Here is a 20,625-nt window from a genome sequence, read left to right on the forward strand (position 1 = left end):
TTACACATACAGACATGTTCATATGCACCCTCCCCTACTTGCTCAACACTCACACGTGCATAGAAGACAAAGAGGGACTTTTGTGCATTCAGTGATATTTAGACAATACACTCATGTAAACCTCAGTGCCAAAGCAAAGTAGAGGTCGTAACCCATATCTCTGTACTGACATTGATTTGGGAAATGAGCGCAAACAAGTCATGAGGTCTATTGTGGAGTGAGTATTTTCCAGCAGAATAAGCCTGTATAAAGCACCAGCCAGGGCAAGAGGATGCTTATTTATTCTGATACCTGTCGAGGATTCATCAGAAGCCATAACATCACAGGCAAATAAAAAATAGAATCAAAAAAAGAGATAAGAGGCTATTGATTAGAACTGTCATTTAGCTCTCACAAGAAAACAGCAAATACATTTTATACACTGGACACATCCCACTCTAAGAGAAGCAAGCTTCACTAATCAGTCAGGAGACATCAGCGCCGCGCAGCTTACCACTTTGATGCTACACACAACTGAAGTGCGTGGGTGAGTTAATTGACGAGTATATACAGTATTTGTGTATTTGTGTGGGGATGTACCATATGTGTCAGTGTTTTTGGTTCAAGCTGAAGGATACATCGAAGCAACGCGCATTACCCCAGGCATGGCCCTTTGGTTTCCAGTTGTGGCACAAACAACCTTTCAGAGGTGCACAAATAAAGAAGTAGTTTATGTACAGTATTCACAGTAAAGATACTCTACTCTAGATCCATGCACAGGTCTTAATGATCATGAAGTGGCATACACTGTAATAGATGGCAAGAGTTTGTTGCTTTAACCCTGCTCTGCTCTTGATAACAGCATATAGTGAAGGGAGACAGCTAAATGAAAAGTAACAAAGCACACACAAAATAAAACTTTTCTGGCACAGTGCAGGACTCACAAAATGCACCAGTCTTTGAGATAGCAGGACATCCCCCATTTCTTTGGTTTTTGGATTCTCTGTTGGCAGCCTTGCATCGTCAGAAATGTTTGGATGAGATATGAGTCAGAGAGACGAGAAATAAGGAGAATGGACAGACAATATTTCAGCCAAAACCATCAGACTCAAATCTCAAAGGAGCCGTTTCATTCTCAGTGCTCTTCCGTGTACTGGTACCCACACATCACCGTGCATATGAGTTGGCACGCACCAGACAATTACCCATTATACAGGGATTGCAGATTCAACTGGTATTCATTTATATTGAATATGATGCAAAGCAATGACCATTAAAGTGTCTCCAGTTGTCTAGTTAGAGCTCTATGAGCAGGAGGCAAAGAGTCTATCACTTTGCCCTTTTATCTTCGTGCAGCTCTCAAATGGAGTGGAGACATTCAATTTAAAGTCTAAGGTCTGGTAGAAGCTGGTGACTTCCATTAACTCCATCCCTGTGAAGTAGTTGGAGAGGTAGAGCATCAAAGAACTTTAATTATCCTGCCCTGAAATGGCAGAGACAAAGTGATAGAATGGAGGCAGAAAAAAAGGAAACATATACAGCAAGAGAGATGGACAAAGAGACAACGACCAAGGGAAAGAAGAGGTGCAAAGTGTATGGATTATCTGCCATAATATTAGCTGATCTGCTTGATTCTCTTGCTCTATTTTTTTTTTTTTTTTTTTTGCTTTTGAAGGACCCTCAAGGTTTTAAATTGCTTCCTTGCTTTCATTATCTGCCGTTTGATTGGATTGTGGAGCCCTGCTGTGGTATGCCATCAGGAAGTAATGGGCAGATATAGTTGCATTATTATTTTATTTTCATTTGGTCCTCGCCCTAGCTAGAAATTCACCACAAAACCAGAATATATTCACAGCCATTAATGGCCTTGATCACAGCGACAAAATGGTAGACAGTAGTGCAGACAAAGCAAGTATGGACAAGTGCATCGAGATAGAGCAAATAATTCTAAAACTTGGCAAGTATGGAAAGACTGAGAAAAGAGGAGATTTTTAGGAGGGTGGATTGCACGCATTGCACCCTGTGAAATGAAGAAAAAAGAAAACACATTTCTCCTCTCTTTTTCTTTAGTGGGCCAGCGAAGAGCGATAGTGGGACAGACATTCAGACAAAGTGGTGGAGTGGAGGGCGGTCTGTTGGGAGCCGGGCGGTAAAGGTCAGGGACAGGGAGATGGCTCTAGCACAAGGACATAATTGGCTAGGCAGAGAGCCAGTTTAACACACACACACACACACATACAAAGGTAGGGGGATAGTGGCCTGTTGTAGCTAGAGGGGGAATTGGAGCCTACTGAGGGAATCAGAGCCACTGGAGAGAAATGTGTAAAAGTCTTGACAAAGATTGTTTGGCTCTTTGTACGTCACCCTTGTTTTTTTTACTCCTCTGCAAATCCTGAAGATCCCTGCTGCAAGCTCTTTGGTATTACTTTTCTTTTTTTGTCGCTCTTGTCGCTTTCTCTCCCTCCCCTCCTGCACTCTTCCGTTGCTTTTCATATCCAAATCAATTTTTGAGGTTTCTCTCTCAGCAATATTTCACTGTCGTCATCGAAACTTTAATGCAGTTGACTCTCTTCTCCCTTTCTCTTTTTCTCTTCGCTCCTCCTCTTCCCTGGAGTGGCCAGACATCCAGAAAACTACAGTTCCAACAGAATACCAATGCTTTCAAATGGCGCAATAACCACCCAGCAAAACCCAAATCTGCAGTATGAGCGCACTTTGAGATAGAATCAAAAAGTGTCTCCAAGAAGGGGGAGGGCAGTAAATCATCACTTATGGAGTTATTCTTTTTCATACATTACACAATTGTTTTATCAAGGACTTGCAGGAATGTGCCGGTGCCCGCTGTCCCTTCTGGCGCCGCTCAGGTGGCATTGATAGCTTTAGCTGTGCTCATTTGCATCGACAATGAGCGGTAATAAAAGCTGGATCGGGAGTTACGTGACTGAAGCCATGACTACCACCACAGCCAGCGCACTCCTATCTCAGATGTGTTGCCAAATAATGGCTTTCGTAGCTTCAGGGACATGTGCGTAACTTTACATCTCTCACATACAAGCACACCCACATATATAGAAACACTCACATAGGAAGACATTCAACTACAGCCGCAATCATGTCATGCATAATAATGATCGTCTCAGTGCCACAGCTAAGAGGAAAAGAGGAGAGAGATTAGGGTTAAGGGCACTGTGTTAGATGCCTATCATCAAAGAGAATTAAAATCTTGTAATAGAAGTAAAAAGCACCCTTGGGCAGTGAAGAGTAGAAGTGGATTGGTGGAAGGCAATGCAAAGGAATAAGTGTGCTCAGGATATATAGTATGAGACAGGCTTTGCTTTGGGGAGGGTAGGGAGGATGGCCCAATCAAACTATCCACAGGCATTGATTCAATGTGACTGCTGTAAGTGGTTGTAAGTGAGGAAATAGTCAAACTCTCATTGGCTGGGACTCGGAGATAGCTCTCTTAGGCTTGCACAAGTTGATACACTGTCAGCAGTAGGGCTCAGTACAGGTTCATTTCCTCACCCAAGGGTGCATTAATGGGTCCTTCCTTCTTCCAAGTGTGGTGTTGGCTGGATAATGGCGGCAGCGTGGTATAGCAAGCCTCTTTCCTCTACGTCTGACAAGTCTCCATTCACTGCGCAGCATTCGATCAACCATAGAAAGTTTTAATTGGTCTTTAGGATGATTCACTGATCTGAGTGTCACAAATGATTTTATGTTTTAGTTGAGATGAAACCGTCCGTCATATAGACGGAACAAAGATGAAATTGAAAACGTCTCTCTTTCTTTCATGTCTTTATTCCGTCCCATCCTCTGTCAGACGCCTCCTCCCCTGGTGAGAGTGAGAAAGATGAAAAAGACAAATAGGCGAAGCATTCACAGTCATTCCCTGCCTGTCACCTTTCTCGAGGGAACTCTTTTTGCATCAGCGTAATGTTTTATTGATTTATTGGCAGCGTGAGAATGATTCATTTATACCCATCTCAGAGAGAAATATGAGTGTTGTTGATGCGTTCTGGCTGAATAATCCTGGTATTAATCGAAGCCAAGGAGTGTCAAGATGAGGCGACTGGGCTGTTTGAGGTCTGTAGTAGAGGCGGCGTCCGAATGAGGCTATTTGGTGTGGGGGGGTGGCGAGACGGGCTTAGCACAGAAGCCCCGATGCATCACACTGGGACAGCCAGAGCACAGAATAAAATCATCACTTTGTAACCTCGAAACACAAGCTTTAAATTGTTTACAGTGCTGTAAAAGAATTGTTTATGTCATTTATAAACACTCAGCAATACAAAATGATTCTTTTGGGGTCGGTGGGTTGCATCACCTCCCTGTGGCGCTGTGGTTGAGGATGAGTTAAATGTGGCATTTCAAGGAGCCCTAAGTGAAATCTAATATGTTTGTTTAATTAAAACCCAGGCAGTGTTTTGGGGGCAGCAGATTAGTGCTTAAAAGATCCAATTAAAGTGTTTGGTGAGAGAGGTGCTCTGGAGCCTGTTGGGTTTCCTCTCAGATAAGTGAAATACCTTGCAGCCAAACCTGATAGTGCTGATAGCATATAATGAGAAAGGACCCTTAGTGCTACACAGGGCTGCAGCCAGCCACTGACTGTGGCTCCCTGCTCCTGACGCACCCCGGCTCTCTCACCCCTCCCTTCAACTACATAAACCAGACACACATACTTGTTGTGCTATCTGATAGCACAATCAGCAAGTCTCTGGGAGAAAGAGAAATATTTAGAAGCACTGTAGCGTCCCTCATTTTCAATGAAGCCTGATTATCATCACATTCTGTGCAAAGATGCTGAAAAAACAAACTGAGATAAAGGGAGAGAAGAGTTTTCTTTGGAGTTTGTTTGTTAGTCTAATCTCTCCCGCTTGGTTTTGCAAGCTCAGATAACTGTCTAAATCTTTTATTAGATTCTGAAGAGATTAGAACAACCGCAGTCTTGATGGGATAAAATGGGGATATTTAGCATTCAACTAATGGTTTTTTGTACAAGTAATGCGGGCGCAAATTACTCCCCATGAGTAATAGTTCTTTTTCACCCATTTTTACGTACAAACGCAGCTGGCCGGAATGAGCAGGACAGTTAGTCATAGGAGGCCTGTGCAGAGAACATTTGTGTGTGAGAATATTGCGGTGGGTAATGGGATGTGAGGCTTCATATATTCCCATTTCTCTTATGTTTTTTCCCCTGTCAGCCAGCCACATTAACAGTTTGTTTCCCAACACTACGCCTTTCACTCCTGCCACCTTTAGTTACTATGCTAGAGCTGTGTATCTCGCTTCACTGGCCCCTTCATCTCACCACAATAGAGCACTCTGCGCTGGCCATTAGTGAAGCAATCAGCATACTGTAATGTAAATATTTGCCCGGGGCTATTTTAGAAGGACCCACAGCCAACTGAATAAGTATGAGAGTCTGCGGATGAAATTTATACTTGCAGTCTGCATATGCAAACATGCACCTGTGCACGTGCACACAGATGCACCTGCGTATCCAGGCGCAGACGTACACACACAATGCGGAGGCACTGGCACTCACCCACACAAGCCTTTTCCTTTCTCTATCTCAACAACAGTTCCCTTTTCCACAACGGTGAATGCCTCTCTGCCTGGATAGAAATGCCATCAGTCTGAAGAACTTCTATTGTGCTCGCTGGCAGGGTGCTTGTGGTGCACTTGATGGAACAAAATAAAAGTTTAAACTGATCAAGGTAATGTGAAATTTGACAGAGCAAAACGTTCTCCCCAAGACAGCTTTGATGTTTTCACTTTGTTTCAGTGTTTGATGTCAGGGTTGCTCGTTGAGTAGATGTATACATGTTCTGTTATGGCAGAAAGATGCCTTCCAGTCCTATCTTTTCATCCCAGCTCGCTTCCTTGACATGTCTTTCATTTAAAATTCCATTATTGTCATATCCTGGTTTTTCGAACAGAATATGTTATCCCATGTTGTGAAATAATGAGAAGAATTTGAGGGTTTTGAGTGTGCATTGTATCAGTTCTGTGGTCAATGTTGCAACCAGCCTGTTCCCAAATCTGTGCAGTGCCTCAGTGGCCTATTTATGTAAAAAAAAAAAAAAATACAGCTACCAGTAAAGAGATACAGATATACATATTAAATGAAAGTTGAACAAAAGCGTGACAAACCAGCAGCTGTGCAGGGTGGGTAGTCCTGCCATAGCTGTCCTGGTGCCCTTTCCACTGCTGGCCTGACCACAGTGCCTTACCTAAACTACATATCACACCACTGAGGCTGCTTTTCTGCCATTCGGTTTTTTATACCTAATTTCAGCCTCAGACCTCTCACCGAGGATCTACAATCTCCTTGATAAAGCTTAGGGTCAAGTGCGAAGATGGTAGTGGGTGTTGTGCACAGGAAATGCTTTGATAAGCGTGAAGAAGAATGCAGACGGTATAGCTGTAGACAGAGATTTTGGAGAAGAGGGGATTAGTTTTTCATATTGTGCTGTGTTGTCTGTGTTGGTATGTGGTGCTCAGGGTTCCAGTGGGGACAAATGATGGACTTGAAAGAGCTGCAGTGTAGTTTTCTCACCTTTTCTGGATTTTCCACAAGTAAAGGGTTTGGTTGCAGATCACATTCAGTTTATTATTATTCTACTCCTGCAGTCTGCTGTTACTTCAAGGTGAACAGCCCTACCACTGTATGTAATACAGAGCATGTCCATAACACCAGACAGGAGACTATTACTGTAATATTGAACCTCCTGTTAAAAGGCTTCAGGCACCTACCCACGGAGCAATGCAAATAATGCTGCATCCATACATAAAGCTGGAGCATAAAAGTTCAAAGATATTTATTGCTTGTTTTGCATAGTCTGTGCTGATATTTATGCCTCCCATGGCACAGTCACATACATCCCTATCAGTATTCATATCCAACACCGCAGTAAAATGAAGTCAGATTTTGACTCTGTGTTACGGTGACACCTGTTGGCCCTATTGGCTCAGCCCACGGATTGATGTCTTCCCTTTGATGAAGCAAGAGCTCATGTCTAGACTATGCAATGGGCCCTGTCACCTTGCCTTTCTACTGCAACATATTTAAAACTGTGTAGGTCACTGAGCACCCACGTGTTTTGTTTTTTTTTAAATGGAAATTGATTGTGTGCCTATAGGTAGGTCTCCATATGACAGGGGTAGTAATATGTTTTAATGAGCTTGACTCCCCAGGGCAGAAAAATAAATTTCTCAATTTACCGTTGGACACACTGGATAAAAATTTTGAGAGCCCGTGCTTTGTGCCAATGTATTGTCCCAGGGCAAGGAGAGGGAGAAAAAACCTGCTGCACGAAGACATGACAAAATATATTTGAATGATGCATTTTTGGTTCCTGTTTTGTCAAAGGTAGCTCAGGGGTTCAGCGGGCTGAGACTTTCTTTGTCTTTCCTGTGCGTTTGCTCATTTTCATGCGTGCCATATGAGCTAAGATGTGTGCGAGCTTGGGCTGAGGGATTGAAGTAAGCTTTGTACAGAGGTTTTGCCTATAGTCCCTGTCCCCGCTACCCATACCACTGCAACAATTCCCCTGTCCATTTGACTCACACAGAGTGGCAGATTTCTTTTGCCTTTCATGAGCTGTTGAAAGCCGCCGTCACTCGCTTTAAATTTCTCGTCAGTTCAGTTAAGTACATCTTCAAAGGCAGGAACTGGGGGTTGACTACTATGGGTGAGGTTGAGGTATATGAATGGAAGACTGAGGAAAGAGCGTAGAAGAAGAGAGAGAAACACTTGGTAGTTTAGCTTCTAGGTATATATTTACTTACTTAAATCAAAATCTGCACACTGTAAAAGAAATCATATACACACCTTAATCCATACATACATAGAGCAGTTTCTCAGCTTTGGAGTCAGTACCCAAGTGTGATAATTTATTGGGTGTATATAATCACAAGTAATTTGTAGAACTGTCCTTGGAGATATCACATTTCACTGAACTAACAGAAAGTTCAGGAGGACAATTTGATTTCCTCAATACATTTGGCTCTGTGGTGACTCTAAATTGCCAATAGGTATGAATGTGAGTGTGAATGGTTGTTTGTCTATATGTCCTGGCCCTGCGATGGACTACCAATCCATACATGGTGTACCCCGCCTCTCGCCCAATGTCAGCTGGGACAGGCTTCAGCCCCCCCATGACCCTTCCTGGATAAGCGGTATAGATAATGAATGAATGACTGAATGATTTGGCTCTGTCAACAAGCTCTAGAGAACTGTCTCCTTCCGCAGGGCATGATATCTAATAGTCTATACCCAGAGTCACATGACAACTTAACAACTCTTGTGTCTGGCATTGTGAGATTTTTGAGGCATAAAACTGGGGTCACAGAGCAGACGAGGTTGTGAAAGTCATCACAGAGTATTTAGGAATACACAAAAATGTAAGCACAGGTTTTCACTGTGAGCACATCTACGTGCCCACACACACAGAACAGCAGCAACAACAACATGGAGAGCTTTTTGGCCTAGCCTTTAATTAGGCCGACACTAAGACACACTGAGAGGCCAGCATGTTCCATCCCGCTGCACTCCAAGCTCCCCTGGGCCCTCTCAACCTCACCCCAGGCAAATTCAGCTAAGCCTCGGTCGCTGATCAGCATACACATCCGCACGCACTTCCACACTAGCTCACTTCATATTCCCCGGCACATGCAGATGTGCGCAATCTCCTTCAAACACATGCTTGCTTGGGGTGTTTGTCTCGTCCTCAGTGAGACTGGCATGCACCCTTCTACCTATCGCCAATCCATAACTCCTGCTTAAGGATTTCGTTAATTACAGCTTTCAAGAAGAGCCCTTTACCCCACATTGTTCCCTTCCTCCCCCTTCTCATCGATTGCAAGTCCTCCTGTTTATTTGTAGATAGACTGTGTGTCAGTGGCCTTTTAAGCATATATCTCCGTTGCCCCCCCCTCCCCTTTCCTAAACCCATTCTCCTCCTTTTGATAAAGGATTGGATATAGATAACAGAGGAGGTGGTTCAGGACTGACCTCTCTATGGCTTTGTGGCTGAATCACTGCAAAGAGATGGATCACGGCTCTGCCGCCAAATTTTCTCCATAGCTTGAGTCACTGCCGTGTTTTGTCTTGAGCTCAATGTCCTTGGAACAGGGGTAGAACTAACGGCTAGACTTGGTCAAGGTAGCTAGTCAATGGCAAAGAAAGAAGAGTGAGGACGAGAAGAATGGAGAGGAGAAAGTGGAGGTGAATTGAACAGAGGGAGAGCATTAATTATAAAGTTGACACATTCAATAGAGGGCTGAAGTCAAACCACCTGCCGGGGGGAATTGGAAAACAGAAACTCCAGAGTACCATTCCAATATCGGAACCCAGTTGCTGTGATAAAGACTGTCTCAGTTGGAGTGCACTATCTATCTTGTAGTGTGTTCTTGTGTGTGTGTCTGTGTGTGTCTGTGTGATTTTAAGACCAAGAAAAGGAGTAAAAGAAAAGGATTACTGTGCATCTGTGATTAAATATTGTTGTTATTTGACAAATTAAAGGAAAAACCGACATAAAATGTCTTACATCGCATGCACAATTTACCCCACTACTTTAGTGGATCATTTTTGTTGCCACAATCCTTGCCTGAAAAAATAGATCTCTTGTTTGACAGAATTGGATAGAGCTGCCAAAGCCCAGCCCTTGAGTCCTGTATCTTGGTACCCTTGCCTCAATGATCCAACAACAGACAGTTAATGTGACCAAAATGCAAAGCTTGTTTTGTGTAATTACCGAAATGGTCAAACGATGGCAAATGTTAAGTATTTGTGTGTTCATGAGTACCATAGCCCCCAATAATGATCCAAAAGTATCCATCATCTGATGGCCTGCAGGTCCAGTGGTTGGCTGGAATGAATGACTTCTATCTCCATTAATTTGACAACATGCAAAGTTATGCACATGATGTTAGCAAGACTTTAATGCTCCTTGGCATTGATTTGACAAGTCTGTAGAGTTCTGCTGGAGGGATGAACACCATTCTTCCAAAAGATACTCCCTCATTTGGCACATTATAACAGTGGTGAATTGTTGTTCTGTTGGGTTCACATTGGTGACCGCATGGGTAAGGTATGGTAACATTATTATTCCCATCAAACCACTCAAGGATATCTTTTGCCCCATATGGAAGCATCATTCATATCTTATTCCATTTCTATCCTCTAAGTATGAACCTGTCTAACTTGTGTCTTTACAGAATCAAACTCTCACAAACATTAACTTTCATGAGTTCTCAGTGATTGCCACCTGAAGTTTCACCTATTGTTACCAACAGCTAATCAAGGCTCAAAGTGTCACTCAGCTTATCAAAGACCTTTACATAGAAAGTCTCACCTCCCGCTGCATGAAATAATACCATAGAAGCACCATCAAGGTTAGCGAGGAGGTGGTGGCGCACACAGGTGAAGTCCAACACAGATACGGATTCTGACTCACTTTGATGAATGACCATTATCATGTACTGATTGCTTCCATATGAGAATGGCAGCCTGGTGCACTTAACTGCGTACCTTGTGCACCTAACAGGTTGCAGTGCATGTCACACTGAAATAAGAGCTACCTGTCAAAACCAATCACTTCATTGAGGCTGCCACTGATGGCATGCCTCAGCTTAAATTGGAGAGTTGTTTTGTGAGAAAGGCAGGGCCACAGCGAGCAGCGCCTTAAATGTTACTGTGGAATTGGAGTCCTTGGCTCAGAGGGAGGTTGCTGAGTAAACTTCTGAAAAGTACAAACTTGATTGAATTTTTTTTCTGTCTAACACTCCAGCCTACATTTTTGTATGTGTCTGGTGGTTTGTGTGTGATGGAGAGAGCACAAGAGGTGTGGGAGGTGGCATTGCAATACACATTTAAGTATTTCTCTTCATCATTGCTGGGGAGGAGCTACTTGTGAGATAATTAGTGAGATGTAAAGGTGTTTGATGTCAGCAGGGTTTGACACGATATCAGGTTTGTCACAGACACCGGTGGCTAGGATATGGGGTTGCTATGCCAACCGCAGGCACAGCTGGTCTAGCTTTAGAGAAGACAATGAGGCTGTGTTTCAGTGGGCAATCATCAAATTCAGACAAAAGGGAGACGTTGAGCAAACAAAAAAAGGTCATCAGGCATGTTTATTCACAGTTTGATTTTGATCTCAGAAACAGAGATCTGTATTGTCGGCTTGATTACATTGTTTGTTATCCCCTGCAAGGACGAGCCATCGCTGTCTATAACATTTTAGGTTCAAGTACTTTTCTATTTGATGTTGCCAGTATCAAAGGAAAGATTAGCCCTGCTTCATACAAGACGCTGATTCCTTTTAGCATCCGTCCGTCCAGCTCTCTAAACCATATTCTTCAAAGGCAGGTGGGCATCTGAGATGTAGTTTCTCAAGTTGTTTGATAAATAGAATCTACCCGTAATAGTAATACACAGCCTGCATGTCAGAGGAGCAGATTTGAACGGATTCAACAGGGTTGGCAAAGGAAGCATTGCTCTCTCCTCAAGTTTGCAACATTTTGTTGTAGCTTTCTGCTCCTGCAAACTGCAATTACTGTATGTGCAGGGAGACTATATGCAGAAGTGCCACCTTAATTATCACTTCCCACATTTTCAGACACTCTGTTGAAACCAGCTGAGAGGGAGAGAGGGCAAATAAGTGAGGTGACTTTCTTTATCAGTGCTTGAAATTATCACCAGCTACCAGCCAGCAAATACTGGAGCTGGTTGCTTGCTGAGGCAAAGGTGGCAGCCACTTTGACACATAGCCAATAAGTCTTGACTTATTGCAGTCTGTACACAACTAGTTTGAGGCAAACAAACAGAAGTAGCAAAATACATTTGCTGCTGTGGTTTGTTGACACCATGTGAAAAATAACCAACATGTTTCAACACAGTGCTGTCATCATTAAAAAAAACAGCCTATATATATATATATATATATATATATATATACACATACACATGCACACTGTATGGTGACTGAACAGACAAGTACATTTTAGAATGAAAGTACAGTTTTATTACAGATATAACTCAAACTACCACAGTTAGAAAATATAATCATAGAAATAAGGATAATATTTGAGATCTACAAAATAATATTATTCTTGTAAGCAAAGTTACATTTATTTAAGTGTTACTTACCAAAGAAAGATGCATTTGAGTGCATTTCCTTTATCATAAAACATGTGCAAAGCCAGTTTTTTTAGTATGTCAAACTGTGAAATGTTTACATCCATGTTTGCTAGTTTGTAGTCTTTGTGTAGCATATTACTATGTTTCTTCAAGTGTCATGGACCCATGGCCCTATGTAACTACCAGTGGTAAAAACTCCATTGGGTACTGTTTTAAAAACTGCTGCTAAAGTACAAAATGCTAATGCTTTGCAGTTGACTCAATTCCTACATTTGTTGACATCATGTCCTGATCCTAATCTTTATAGCCATGTGCTGTGAAGGACAATGCACAAGCAATTGTCTGTCAGTGTTTGTAAAAACTTTTCCCAGTCCCTGGCCCCAAAAAAGGCAAGTTTGTAAAAAGTTGAGAATGAGTAAATGTGTCCAACTGGGGTTTGAGTCATAAAGGCCTTGGGATAAGATCTGTGGCTGAGGTTGCTGTGTTGTATTTGTGTATGAGGGCCTTTCAGTTATTGCAGAAAGAAGGAGGGAGAGACAGACAGAGACAGACTGGGAGAGAGGAATTCTGGGCTCTCCGTGAAGCCTTGGCAAAGGCAGACAGGCTGCACTATCCCCTGGGGAAGATTCAATTATAAATGATGCTTCCACTCGGAGCCATCTTGGAATCCCTTATTCTTTAGGAGATCTTCTTCACCTAATCCTCAGCAGGGTTTGGTGTGGCCTGCCTCTGAAGTGATATGCCTCACACACATTGTGTGTCATGCATTATGAATGATGGGAAGGAGACACTCATGTCCTAATTTTGCTTAGAGCAGTGTGAGCATCAACACTAGAGCTGACAGAATGCTAATTTTCACCATAGAAAGGAGCAGGATTGAGTCAGGTTTTACAGAGCTTTGGTGTGGAAGTGTCGTAGCTATTTATTTGCCATCCATGTGTGTTTACACTGTCTCATACTGACTTTGCTCCACCTCTGCTGCCCATCTTTCTCTGTCTGGCTTTTCTTCTTTTACCCAGCATCCTTCTGCGTCTCTCCTACCTTGTACCTCTTTTTCTTTCATCTCTGTGCAACGTCTCTCTCCACTCTCTAAAAATTCTACTGGTGGCAGCATGCAGCATTAAAGTCAGCAGACAGGTCTTCTTTGTAGCCTAGAGTACTGTGTGGATCTCAGCTGCATACCACCACCACCACCCCTTCTTCCCCCAGTCTCTGAAATCTTCCTCAGACTCCCCTTCCCTCTTCCTCACCCTCTTCCTTTTCCAACCAGAGAGAATAGGAGCTGACATCTCCAGAGAACCGAGAAAAAAATCATTTAAAGCTCTTCCTCTCTGTCCGCTTGCCGCTGCAACAGAGAAGAGTGTCAGTAATGCAGCAGGAGGGGAGACAGAGAGGAGGGAGAAGCAGAGAAGAGGGCGTGAGGGTGAGACTGGCTACCCAACTTTCACAGTAATGAGGGGGAAGTTGTTATGGATCACCTTCTGCTGTTGGAGTCTGTGTGTGTGTGTGTGTGGGGGGGGGGGGATATTTTCACGTCTGTGTACTCACATTTGTGCCTTTGCAGTGTTACATGAAGCTGAAGTGAGGATACATGACTGCTTCGTTAATGGGTATCTGTGAGTCGATGTTCCTGTTCTTCTATAGCGATCTGAGGATGATTTGACATGCCTGTGAGTAAGGAGCCAATGTTACATAGCCTCTTCCTGTTGCTCTGAGAAAAGGGGGGGGGGGGGGGACTCACGTCTACGCCACTTGACTCTCTCTCCATCTGTGTTTTCTCTATTCTCCGTGTCTTTGCACTCCCTCTCTGCAAAAAGTGACTCTTTTGCCACTCTCCCCTGTTCTCTGTTCTCTCCCTTCTCCACATTTCCCCGCCTCTGCCTCAGTAACATGATACAGATGGCAAATCAAGCTGTTCATCATGGAAATATGTCAAGTGTGTCCCCCGCCAATGAAGGGTGGCGAAAAAGATAAGAACTTTATGATTTAGCCATCTCATCGTGTGTTGCTTCGCTGGAAGTCATTGCACCTCAAGTGTTTTTGAGCACAAACCAATTACATATTTTACACATTAATTTCAAGCTACAGGGGGGAATTAGCAGTTGTGAAAGACATACAGTACAATAATCCTTCAACAGTTGGCTAGTTCATTATGCTAGCTAGGTTAGTCCCAGGAGTAATGTTCAGTCAAGTGGAAAAGGTTGGCAAACAGCAACCCGTGGTGCATTGAGTTTAGTGACCTCATAACTCCCAGCAAAGCCTGCCCAACTGATTAATCAGAGTGAATTAAAATGCCTGTGTGGGTGTGCATGGTCTTCAAAATATCATACTATATGCAGTACCACTCTATGAGCAGTTAGACTAAATGTTACACACCTCTCAGTAATGCAGCTGCACTTTATAACCTCCATGAAGGTAGGATTTATTGCACGATTGTGTATAAAACTGCATTAGTTTTAGCTGTGTGCACAGTACGTTAAGCCATAAGAGCTGCAATGCTTATTTGAATGATCGATTCGATTCATTGGTCAATCAAATCAACTGGAGACTTCAAGATTGGATATCCATGACCTGAATGACTAAGAATCTCCACAGACTACTTAAGTAGAAATTGTTTAGATAATAGATGAATCACAAAACAATATGCTGGATCCAGCTTCTCAAATGTGAGGGTTTGTTCCTCTTTTTTTGTTATGTATGATAGTGAACTGATTTTTTTTTTTTTTTTTTTTTAAGTTTTGGACTATTGTTCAGACAAAATAAGTAATGTGAAGGCACAGCCTTGGGCTTTAAGAAGTGAACAAAGCCTTTACCTTTTTTTTTTTTTTTGACAGTTCATTCAATAAAATGAATCCTTAGTTTCATCCCAGTACAGGGACTGTGCAGCAGGGAACACAATATGTTGTTGTGCCATCTGTTGACATTGGTTGTTTCCTGTCACTCACCTGCGCTTCCTCTGCACTGGCACCAACAACTGACACTTACTGTCAACACTAAATCTCAATGCAGCAGAGAGGTCTTAGCTTGTTTTGGCATTGTTGGGCAACTGTAGCACAAATACAGCCACTGTAGTATTTGACTGTTCAATCCCAGCGAGTGGAGCTGCTGCCCAGCGGCTCAGACTTTATTATCCTGGCTACTAGAGCTGCTGTGCAGCCCAAGCAGCAGCAGAAGCTGCCTGAGCCTCTGCCTCGCTTTGTTGCATTTGCTAGTGGGCTCTGGCTCATAAAGTTAGAATATGACTCTGACAAAATGTTACACAATGTAGAGTAATCCATACAATCCTCTGTATGCAATTTGTAGACTGGGAAATAACTTTCTAAGCCATAATTGCAGACTGTGTCGTGTTATCACCCAGCAATGTTTCTGCCACCTTTCAAAATTGCTTTAGCTTTTCTTCAGGTTTACACACAAGAGCTCCCTCCGATAACCATACTTGACACAACATAATTACATACATATTAAGTTTAATTATACTGAAAACATGAGCATTTGAAATAGCAGTCTTACTAAAGGTAAATCTTGGTGAGAAACCATAAAAAATGTGTCTTAATCCTGATTTTGTATGTATTTTACAGTCTGTTGTCTGCCCATATATCATAATACAGCTGTGGCTGTCTGAACACAACCTTCCACTTTTCACTACATACTGTCTGTCCATTTTGTCTCTCTCTTCCGTTTTTCTCCCACTTCTATTACCCCTGGTTTTTGGCGCGTGAATCCATATAGTGTGGTAATGCTACCGCTTATTATAGCGGGGAAACAGACAGTGTAAATCATTCAAGGCTGGCTGTTTTCTTTACACAGCCATTCTTCACAACACACTGCCTTTCATCAATCAAATTCTGCATTTTTTTTTTTCAACATTGCCAATGAAAGATGGGACACATGGCTGCCATGTGTGGTGACAATGTAGAGACACTGCATTTTGAGTGTACATGCCATAGAAATACATTAAAAGTTCCAACAGCTCATGTGTACACACACATGGTCATATACAGTGTTTTAGCTATTTGTTGTAAACTTGCTTCTGGCAGCTGATTGAGGATAGAGCAACAGGGAGAGAGAGAGAGCATTCAGTCATCAGTCCCGTCCTTCATTCTATCCCAGAGGGGAGAGGCAACAGTTGGAAATATGAATTATGAAATGATAAGAGGTTGTAAAATGGAGATAAATCCCAGTGATTACACAGCTCAGTATCTCACAATTCGATTCCTCTGTCAATGATTCTTTATTGTAGTTGTGTGAAGGACAGCAAGCCTAATAATTTCCCATGTATGAAGCACGGCAGGGGAAAGCATTGTGATGATAGAGTTCTTTTGAACATGATTGAGGAAGCAATTACATTTTGCATCTCACTTTCAGAATTTTTTTAGTGCTCCTCTTTCTTTTCCTCATTCTCCGATGGCAGAAAATTCGACCACATCAAACCGTGTTTGTCTTCTATTTCCATCCCCTGGGGTGCCAGCGCTGCAGAAAGCCCAAGAGATAACAAGGGGAAAGACATAAAAGCACATAAACAACACACACACACACACACACACACACACACACACACAGACACATGGCAAGGAGAAAGGAGAGGAAGTGTGTGTGCTTTTGGATGTGTGTGTGTGTGTGTAAAAGTTTAGACTCATTCATGTCTATGCAGATGACTCTGAATGTGTGTATGTGCGTGCATATTTACACAGAGAGTTTAAGTTTAGTGCATTTACTCACTGCACTTCTGTGCCTTGTGGGTAGCTGGTAGAGCCACCTTTTTTCTATGTAGCTAGAATACACACATGCACACACGCCCTTCCCGCCCAACTTGCCCAAAGAGAAACGAAAAAAGAAAAAAAAAAACTCTTGACCACCGCCTCCCTGCAGCCTTTGCAGTTGGACAGCGAGTACCAGTCTTTTCTCTAGGTCTTCCACCAGCTGCCTCTAAACAGAGGGTTTTTTATCACAGGATGGTGTGAAGCCTGAATACAACCAATTACCCAGTTATAACAGACGTGCGCTATGGCAGCTGCTCTGCTCTTTTTGCACTTGTATAGATAGCATTGTTGCCTGGTACAGTTTAAATGTGAGTGTGAAAGATAGAGAGGGAGGAGAGCATTCACACATGCCTGTAAAGAAAGTATGTTAAAAGGTTTTTGGTATGTTTTATTTTATTTATTTATTTTAAATCTCTGTACGCCGACTAAGATTGAGCAGCAGCTTGATGGGCAAAATGTGATCCACCCAGATTTTTCCCACTGGTTAAGTGGATTGAAACCAATGACCTTCCGCCATTTCTGCCCCTGCGTGAAAACGCTGTATCCTCCTGTTTGTTTTTTTTTTGGGGCGTTGTTGTTTTGTTTTTTGTTTTTTTTCTTCTTTTCGCTAGTTGGTAATGTCACGTGGGGGCCTGAAGGACAGGACATAGTTCTGTTCTGCAGACAGGTGTCCTGACCTTCTGTCTGCTCTCCCACGCCTCAGGGGACCTCTGCAAAATAGAGGCCAAGGCTTTGACCTAGTCTTTCATCTACAGTTTGTCTCTAAATGGAGGCACACTGCAGATGCAATGAATCAAAGTACTGGTGAAAAATGCACTAGTACCGTCCCTTCATTTCAAAATAAAACCAATAAAAATACATTTTTATGGCTCATTTGGGGTATTTTATTTTATCTGTGTAAGAATAATAAATTAAAATCAGCGTTGGTCATTATTTTCCTCAGAGGGTTTCCACTCACAAGTCAATGGAGCACCCATATGTTACAATTAGATTTCAAATGGCCTCCCTCCAATACCCACTGGCCATGGCAAGATTGCATTATACAAAGATGGAGATGAAAGTCCCCTCTGATCCACCAAAATAACATCTTGTGCAGTAATCTGTTTGTAGATTTGATTCCTTTGATGATATTTTCCCTGCAGTTGGCTTTTCACCAGGTCCTCGAAGCTGTGAGAGCCATGTGTACATCGAACATCATTTCTGCTGTCTACTAGCATAACGCTTCAGCCTTGTAATGAACAATGGCACCAAGCTATCTCTGCCCACCTCTCATAGTGACCGCGGTAGGGTAGCAGATGAAAAGTCTTCCATAATTACAAGAGAGAAAAGAAAGGGACACAGGAATGGTTACAGAGCAGAGCAAACTCTGAAGAGGAGCCATTTTCCAAGAATAAAGTGGACTGCTTTTACCTTATTGCTTTAATGTGTTTTACTGGATCAAAGTCTTGATTGCACTGTTAGCAAGCAAATCAAGGAAAGCAAAATTAAAAATCTACAAGCCCATCACTTTGGCACACTTTGTTACAGAGTATCCCCTTTAATAGGTTGTCCTATTAATGAACCAAGTTATTTTCCAGTCAATAAATGACAGTTAGTTTTTGTTGCACTCTTGCACTTTTAATTAGATGCACATCTTAAAAGGTTTTTTGCTAGAGTACTAATGTGAGGCGCTAATGTAGAGTCCATATTGCTGCAAAACAATGAAAGCAATAGGTACATGTTGATTTATTTAATTTCAGTAAAGAAAAGGTGCATTTCCATTTTGACATTCTGCCTTCAGTGTAGCTAATTTTTAATACTGGTTAAACAAACCTTGAAAACAGTATTGTTTATTAAAGTTTTGGAGGCAGGTTAATGTCCAAGGAGTTATTAGTTGAAGTAATTGGGAGCATGCATGCTAAGATATGCTAGAAATTGTTAAAATATGCCATTGCTTATCCTCACTTTGATGTAATTAGTGTCCTTGCGAAATCACTGAAATTCAGTTATATTGACTCTCTGTAGGAGCACACTTGAGTGAAAAATCCCTGTCACTTGGAAAAGCCCTCTTGATCTGTATTGAAATTATTTTAATGAAACTCTTGACCTTGGGACTTTAGCCTAGCTGCTACATTTCAACAGTCCTTGCTCAGTAGCTAACCATCTGTGCATTTTCTTTTTCTCTGTTGAAATCTTCAGATGAATATCAGAAATGATGCCACACACCAGCTCTGCACATTGTATGAATTGGTATGCAGTGGACTTCCTCTCTGTGTGGAAATACTGCCGATGCAGTCTGGGCCCAGCAGGTTGTTAGGGAAATGTGCTACATTTCGGCGATCTCGGGTTCTCTTTCTTCTCTGTACTTGTGCAGATAATCACCCACTTGTGTGATTGTATGTGAGAAGCCATCATCTTTTGAGTGTTTGTGTGTATGCACATGTGTTTGCACACTTTTATATAGTTGAGCATCACATTGTGCATTTGTGCCTCCGTCAGCCCTCCTGTTCGTGTGTGTGTATGTGTGTGTGTGAGTGTGTGCGTGCGTCAGTCGGTGTGCATGTTGCTTCCTGTGTGTGTTTCATTCCAAACATTGTATTCTTGAAACACTAAGCAAATCTCCTCAATGTGATAATTGGCTCCCCGGGGTGCTTGTATCTTTGCTGCTCATCATCGTCATCCCCTCCAGAAAAAAAAAAGGAGTGTGTGTGTGTGTGTTAGATGAGATAGGCGAAGTTTGCTCATTTGCCGGGGAAACTGATCCCAAGTCTGCCTGAACTCTTTTGGCAAGAAGAAACTTTGAGGCAATGAGACAGCGGGGCCAGATCCGGTGCAACCTGGCTGCAGGCTGCTATCTGCTGCCGTGGCATCACTGCTTTGTTTTCAGACAGACACAATGCCACGGAGGAAATGAGCTATTTGAGGCAGGTGATATGTGATGCAAAACATCAGCTTCAGTCATTGCAATGTCACTGAGAGCAGTCACACAATAGAAAACAATAGAAGTCTATGTTAAACCAGCCATGTACGGTTATTAGTTACAAAATGAGCGTGTTGGCTCGGTGCTTCACTTGTTTAGATATTTTTTAATGTCACATAGACGACCTTAGTTGGTGGTTTGCAGTGCTGACACCTGAGGAGTGTAAAAAGCAGACCTGCTTGTGCGCCTGAAGGCAAATAGAGACACTCATCTGGTCGATAGAGTCTCTCCCACTCTCTCACTCCCATCCCATCCATATGTTCTTGCGATCCCTGGGGTATTATGGACCACAGAGCAGATTGTTGGCCGCTTCATAGGGGAAACAGTGAGACAGCTGGGCACCCATCACAAGGCCAAACAGATGTTCAGGTGACTTGGAGAGGAAGTGAATGGAAACGAGAGGAATGGCGGGGGTGGGGGGGTGAGATGGAAGAAAGGGATGCAGACGGATGATGGAGGCAGAAAAAATGAATTAAAACATTGATGCAAGAACTCAGAGACTTCATTAGCAATCCCCTGTCAGCTTCTGAGGTGAGGCAAATGCTTTCCACTATCCTTAGGCCACAGGAGTCTGTTTCGTCGCCCATATTGATTCAACCACCAGTCTATCTGCTGTAGGTCTAATGCCTTTGATCTCTTGATTATCTTTGCCTAAATGTGGACAAGATGGCTAAGCGGCTCAAGGACTCAGTGCTTTAATTCTGACGCACCTAAGGGAACATTCAGAAGTTGGAACTGAATCTAACCCTGCAACCAAATAATGAAACTTTTCTCTCCCT

At 42.6% G+C, this 20,625-nt stretch overlaps 1 protein-coding gene across 2 annotated transcripts in view; it reads left to right on the forward strand.

The window, feature by feature from the left end:
• LOC108895816 (neurexin-3b-beta) overlaps nt 1–20,625 on the forward strand; it is a 103,221-nt gene that overhangs the window by 14,391 nt on the left and 68,205 nt on the right. The window lies entirely within an intron of this gene.

The sequence above is a fragment of the Lates calcarifer genome, linkage group LG7_1 (assembly GCF_001640805.2).
Source record: "Lates calcarifer isolate ASB-BC8 linkage group LG7_1, TLL_Latcal_v3, whole genome shotgun sequence".
Lineage (NCBI taxonomy): Eukaryota > Metazoa > Chordata > Actinopteri > Centropomidae > Lates > Lates calcarifer.